Genomic DNA, 7,883 nt, shown 5'->3' with positions numbered 1-7,883 from the left:
AATCCATATTTGAATTTTAATAATATAATAATTATAATTATAATTATAATTATTATATTAAAAGTAAATAATAATAATAATAATAATAATGATAATGATAATAATAATAATAATAATAATAATAATAATAATAATAATAATAATAATAATAATAAAGTTCGCTCGTATCACATTAAGATTGAATAAATGGGTAATCATGATGAGTTTATACGTTTAAAATGGACTCATATGATAAAGTTCACAATACCTACCCGTTAAAGAAATTTCGTCCCCGAAATTTGATCGAGGTCATCATGGATAACAATAAGAATGTTTTCATGACGAATATGAGTTGATAAATAGAATTTTATCATTATGAGTAATGTGGAATAAACTATTCATTTATGTGAAGAGTACGAGTGAAGCTATCACAAAGGAGCGAAATGAGTAAGTGTAGATTCATCATATCCTTTGATGCAGACAGGATTGATTTCTAGAGTTCAAGGGATTTGGGGGAAATCTTTGTAATAAGATTTGGTTCTTCAGTAATTAAAGAAATTAGGATCTTCTTTGGTTAAATGCAATAATCTGTTTTGATTGCTCTGTCGGATATTTCACTATAAATCCACTCCCTTCGTTTCCTTATTTTCACAGCTCATACTTTCTATTCTTTCTTTCTCAATTCATACCTTTGTTTTCTCTTCTCGACTTTATGTCAAGCGAATAATGTTCCATAATACGTAGGTATGAAGTTTCGAATGAACATGACTAATGTTCTAAGAGAGAGATTGTAATAGCACGATCTTGATTTGTCAAATTACCAGAATATCCTGAAAAAAATAGATTTATCAAGAAGATATGATCTTAATATGTTTGGAAATTAGGTAGAATGTAAGAGTCGTGTAACATGGCACATGATGACGTTATAGTCTGTGAATCATCACGTTCTATTAGAAACTCAGCAAGACTTACTGTAATATAATCACGTTGATCAACTGTCATTATATTATACTAACTCATGTTTCAGTTCCCAACATTACTTCAAAAAACATTCATATTTTAAATTCGAATTTTTCAGAATTTAGAAACTAAAATAGTTTCCTTTCTGATGTAATACAGATAACGCGAAGAGATAGATGATTTCAGATAAGAATAGTTATGAAAATATCTTCAGAAATATCGAGAATATTTATAATGAAAGATACGATGATATCTTAGAATTTCTAATATCGATGGATGATGTCGAAGATTTGTCCGTAAAGGTGAAGAGTCATGAGCAAGGTATTCGTTAATGACTTTAACAGATACTGAATCATTTGGATTCTTTGAAGGCAGGTTTAGTCTTTGTGAATTGTCTACAGCCTTCTTCATAGTTTCGCATAATCCGCTTTTTGGTACTAAATTTTTTTTTCTTTTTCTAGTGAGTGTTTCCAACACTTCATTCTTTATCATCAAACTTTTGACTGTTAAGGTTGTCTACAGTTTTTGCTGCTTTATCAGCATTTTCAAAATTTGGAGTATTGATTCGTAGGCAGGGTGCTTTTCAGAACTTCAGAATGGAAGGTCATAATTCTAAGCGATAAAGGTTATACGTATACATATAACTGTTGATGTAGACATACTGCGAGATTTTAAAATATTGATTGCTAATTCCCGGTAATTGATGTGGTAATTCTCGTTATAAGACGTGGATGAGTATATGAATATGTTTCAATGAATATAATGATTTTTTGAAAAGTCAAAGATCAATGAAGTTATTGGTAAGTTTACTGCTAATGAGGCGGAATATAAAAGGTTCCCCGGTAATAATGATGAGAAGGGTAATCCTATATATCAGGGTTATAATAGAGTTACTCTGGAGAAAAAGTCGAAGTTGTCTTGTTGGAGCTGTGACAAAATTTGCTACTTTGAAAGGGATTACCAAGTTATTTTGGGTAATAATAATGCTTACAGGATCTGATACGGATTCTTGTTAAACTTTTACTTACTTTCCGAGAGTTTTCCAGGTGCATGATTATTGCTTAAATCTTTGTTCTTTCTCGTAGATGAAGTGCGGTTGGTTCATCCTCTCGATTGAGGTGGTTTCAAGAATCATGAAAGGTTTAAACGCAGATTTTAATCGTTAAAATACAACGAGGTTTAAGATGAAATCAAGTGGCACACTTGAAGAAATATTTAGTTTCATATGTTATAATCAATATTTTAATTCATTTTAATTGTCCAATGTCAATAGTCTACTGTTAGTAGTCCACAGTTAGTAATTCAATAATTCATATGTAGTTTAATATATAATATTCGAATTAATTAATACGTATCGTAACCCATTGTATACATGTCTCAGACTCGATCACAACTCAAAGTATATATATTATTTTGGAATCAACCTCAACCCTGTATAGCTAACTCGATCATTACCGCATATAGAGTGTCTATGGTTATTCCAAATAATATATATATATATATATGACGTCGATATGATATGTCAAAACATTGTATACGTGTCCCGATATTTAAAATGCGTAAATAACAGTATTTAAATGACGATAAATAAAGTGCGTAAAATAAATAACGGAAATTAAATGACGATAAATAAAATTGCGAGAATTAAAGTGCGATAAAATAAATTACGATAATTAAAATGTAATAAGGAATTAGCAGTTAGCTAGGAATAGTTAGCTAGGATTTTAGTAGCGTGGATTTTTAACAAAATTTCTCATAGTTAATTTGTTTGTTTCTAACAAATTTTATTTTGTCCACTGTTTTCTTCATTATGCCACTTGTTGGATTCTGATAGGTCAAAATCCAAATATGAAATTGAATGAAACTGGTTATTTTGCGGTGAATAGATACATATATCTGTGGATGTAAGTAGGATAGTAAATGACTGTCGAATCAGATTGGAAGAATGTACAGTGTAACTTATTAATGTAAAATCTAAATATTCCTCGAGTATTACCTACCCGTTAAAAGATTTTCACCATTAACAGTTTGTACGAAAGAATTTTTAATTACAATCTTTATGAAAATATATATACATATATATTTTCTTCAGATGTAATCATGGATTTAATGAGTTAATATGATATTGAACTCATCTGATTTATGGTTAGAACTAGAGTACATAATCTCTAAAACATTAGAGATTACATAATCATCATGTCGAACGAAGATAAATGATATAGAACGTCACGTAGAACAATGATTATACTCGAGGTACAAAATGAGATGTTGAGGCATGTGATGTTGAAACTTGAGTTGTTGGTGATACTGGTGTTGATGTTGGTGGTACTGTTGGTGCTGGTGATGTTGCTGAAGCTGGTAGGTTTTGCACCCTATTCTCCAAATTGATTACTCGAGCGCGAATTTCGTTGACTTCTTCTATTATTCCGGGATGATTGTCGGTCGAAACGAGCGGAGGATAAGATCTAAGATTTGAGATAGTATATAATCGTGTCGAGATACCCTGGAAATGAGGTTAAAAATAGTGTTTCGGATAGGTTCGCCGGTAAGTATTTCAGGTTCTTAGCCAAGAGGAAAATGTGGTGGATGAAAGGGATCACCTTCTTCTTGTCTCCAATGATTAAGTAGACTATGAACTCATCCCCAATTCATCCAGAATTGGTGATGACTGATTTATTGATCCATTCCGGTTACACTGCTTTCAGAGCCTGAGTGAAACTCCATATCAGAATCTGAGGGACTTGAACTAGTGGCGAGTTCCATTTCGTATGATTGAATAAAGGATTTTTCGATATGAAATGATTTTCGGCTTTCGGATGGTATTCTATTTACATAGAATATCTATATATATAGAACAAAAGATTTCATAGATTACAGAGGAGTTTACGGAATATGTCAGGCAAAGTTTACAGTAACAGATACGTTAAGATGTGAATTAGCAGATACGCTAAGATATGAATTTTGTCTATACACTTATTCATGCAATTAATGCAGTAACATGTGTCAAGACTAAGAATGATAAGCAGGTAATTTCCTAAAGATGATAAGCAGGTAATTTTCGACACGAAATGATAAGCAAAACTTTTGACATGCAGACACGGTCGAAGTCCAGACTCACTAATGCATCTAAACAACTATCAGTTAGACACACGAATGCAAGACCTGGTTCGCTAAGACCACCGCTCTGATACCAACTGAAAGGACCCGTCCTAATCCATCTCGATGAATACATTACATTTGGTTACATCGCGAGGTACTTGACCTCTATATGATACATTTTACAAACATTGCATTCGTTTTTTAAAAAGACAAACTTTCATTTCACCGAAAGTTGACGGCATGCATATCATTTCATAATATATCCAACTATAATTAACTTAATAATAATCTTGATGAACTAAACGACTCGAATGCAATGTCTTTTGAAATATGTCATGATTGACTCCAAGTAATATCTCTAAAATGAGCAAATGCACAGCGGAAGATTTCTTTAATACCTGAGAATAAACATGCTTTCAAGTGTCAACCAAAAGGTTGGTGAGTTAGTTTATGATAATCAATCATTTCCAATAATATAATAGACCACAAGATTTCATTTTTCATAAACATCATTCTCATATCAGGCATTTCGTAAACTGCATAGAGATAAAAATCATTCATATGGATTGAACACCTGATAATCGACCTTAACAAGATGCATATAGAATATCCCCATCATTCTGGGACAACTTCGGACATGATAAAATTCGAAGTACTAAAGCATTCGCGACATGGATGGGGCTTGTTGAGCTCGATAGATCTATCTTTAGGATTCGTGTCAATTAGGGTGTCTGTTCCCTAATTCTTAGATTACCAGACTAAAAGGGGCATATTCGATTCGATAATCCAACCATAGAATGTAGTTTCGATTACTTGTGTCTATTTCATAAAACATTTATAAAAGCGCATGTATTCTCAGTCCTAAAAATATATTGCAAAAGCATTTAAAAAGAGAGTAATGAAACTCACGATCCAATATTTTGTAGTAAAAATATTCATACGACGAAACTGAACAATGCAGGGTTGGCCTCGGATTCACGAACCTATATCATTTGTATATATATTAATACACATAATCGTAGTCAAATAAGTTTATATATATTATTATTAATAATCATACTTGTTATATTATGTGTTATATAAATACATTTAATATATTTACTTTATATATTTTATATCACTAATCACTAATATTCATTATAACATATTGATAATTCTAATTTATATTAAGGTTTATATATAAATAGCAATATATATATATATATATATATATATATATATATATATATATATATATATATATATTGATATATTAATTGATATATTTTATATATAGCTTAGTTAATATCATTTTAATAAAAAATATAGTGATATGTAATATTAATATTATTGGAATATATTTTTATAAAAATATCTATTCGTAATAATACTAACATGATAAGAATGATAATACTAATGACAGTAATGTTAATAACAATAATAGTGTAAATTTTAATAATGATTAAGATAATAACTTTACTAATTTTTGATAAAAATGATAGTTTTAATAAAAGTAATAACTTTGATAATTTTTAAATATAATAATACTTTACTTTAATTATATAAGGATAATAATAATAACAGTGTTAGTAACAATAAGTTTTAGCATAAACTTCTTGTTAAATTTGTAATCTATATCTATAGTTCCTATCACGTAAAGTGTGACGACCCGAAAATAATAAAATATAAATGAATCATTAGAATTAAAATGTAAAATAACAATTAGAATAATTAATTTACTGTTATTATATATAAATATATATGTTGTCATAAAATATATATATATATATATATATATAATATAGTAATGTAAATAATCAGTAAATGTGATCATATAATATAATATTACATAAATAATAATGATATTATATTAAATTACAAGCTTGAATATAATTGATATATTAATATTATTATCATTACTTTCATTATTATTATTGATATTAACATTAATATTTGTATTGGTAATACTATTACTTCTAAAATAAAATATATATATATATATATAAAAATTTGAGTTGTATTATTATTATTTTAATATTATTATTATTACTAGTATTATTATTAATATTTCTATAGTATTATTAATATTAATATTTTAATTTATGAATTATATATATTTATATATAATCAAATATATATAAACTGATATATATAATTACATATACAATAAAAAATACAGATTTATGTTTATATATAAATAAGTATATATATAACTACGGTATATGCATAAATAAATATAAGATAAATACGTAATTCTGCTTCATATCGTTATCCTTCTGTTTATTTTGTATGCTTAATTGCTTAAAAGTCGATATCAATTATTAGACCAATCCAAATTCCGTTACACATCAAAGTCTTAGTTTTGTCTGTTCTTATTGTTTTCTGATAAAATACAGCTCGACCATCAATTGCAAGAAACCAAACGTATTGCTCAAAAACAGTGTCAAATTTGATCAACCATACACTCTCAGTATCAATTACAACCCTTTCTAATTTCTATTAATTGGGCGATTAAACAGAAAATTAAATATTGAGGCTCGAAACTCTGTTCTTTTCACTTTTTACTCATATTTCGAATTCAAATCGAAAGTCAAAATCTATAAGTGCAGTTTTGTTGGGAATTATTTAGTGAAACTATCTGCAAAGTCACAGCTCCCAAATCCTTTTATCGAGTTCTAATTATAGAGTCAAAGTTAAAATTTCAAAAGTCAAACGAATCGTTCTTGACAAAATTCGAATTTTATTTTGAGTTTATGGATCAATTAATGATTCAAATAGTTTCTATAAAAGATTTGCAACATATTTCATGTAGGATTCATGAGCTAAAACGTTCTCAAATTCATAATCAATTTTCTTGTTTTGAACCGCGACATACAGCAGGTACTTTCTAAATTTTTTTTAATTATTTATTTTCGTTTTCTAAATAATACAACCACTAAACATTGATGTTTTCTAATTTGTTTGATGAACCGAAAATTGTTTTATAATTGATTCACTGATATGAAATTATTCATGGTCGAGTTGAGTTTTTTTTTTTTAGAAAATGAGTAACAGCGATTGCTATTGTTATTTATTTTATTTTTCTGTTACTGATTAATTTCAATCACACAAATAAATCGTTTCTGTTGTGTTTATAAATCCTAAAACCAATTCGTTACCTGATGTTATGTTTGGTTTCATTCCTGGTCGATTCAAATTTGGTGATGATGATGAAGAAAAAGGAAGATAATATATACGGGTTATATAAATTTAAATTTAGGTTTAATCAGAAAGACATAATAGAACAGCTGGTTTGAGAGTGTGGTGTTTAACCGAGAGGTCTCGGGTTCAAGCCCGGGCATGGGCTGTTATTTTTGGAACAAATTCTTTTTGAGGTAGTTTTATAACAAAACTTTTATTATCATTATTATTGTTATTTTTATTTGTATTATAATTAATATTATTATTTATCACTTATTATTATTATTATTATTATTATTATTATTATTATTATTATTATTATTATTATTATTATTATTATTATTATTATTATGATTATAGTAGGCATGATTATTGTTAATATTGTTATTATTAATATTATTATTATTACCAGTAATATCGTCTAGTATTATAAATATTATCACTAAAATAAGTATTAGTTATCAATTATTATTATTATTATCATGATTACAATTGTGATTATTATTATTATTGTTATTACTAACATTATTATCATAACTTTCACTACCAGGAAAATTATTATGCTAGTTATTATTATTATCAGTACTATTATTATTATCAGTATCATTATTAGTATTATCATTAAGGTTAAAATATAATATCATTATGATCAAATTATTATTTAAGTATTATTATAATTAGTATTA

The sequence above is a fragment of the Rutidosis leptorrhynchoides genome, chromosome 8, assembly GCF_046630445.1.
Source record: "Rutidosis leptorrhynchoides isolate AG116_Rl617_1_P2 chromosome 8, CSIRO_AGI_Rlap_v1, whole genome shotgun sequence".
In the NCBI taxonomy this organism is placed as follows: Eukaryota; Viridiplantae; Streptophyta; class Magnoliopsida; order Asterales; family Asteraceae; genus Rutidosis; species Rutidosis leptorrhynchoides.
Note: the sequence above shows the minus strand (reverse complement) of the source record.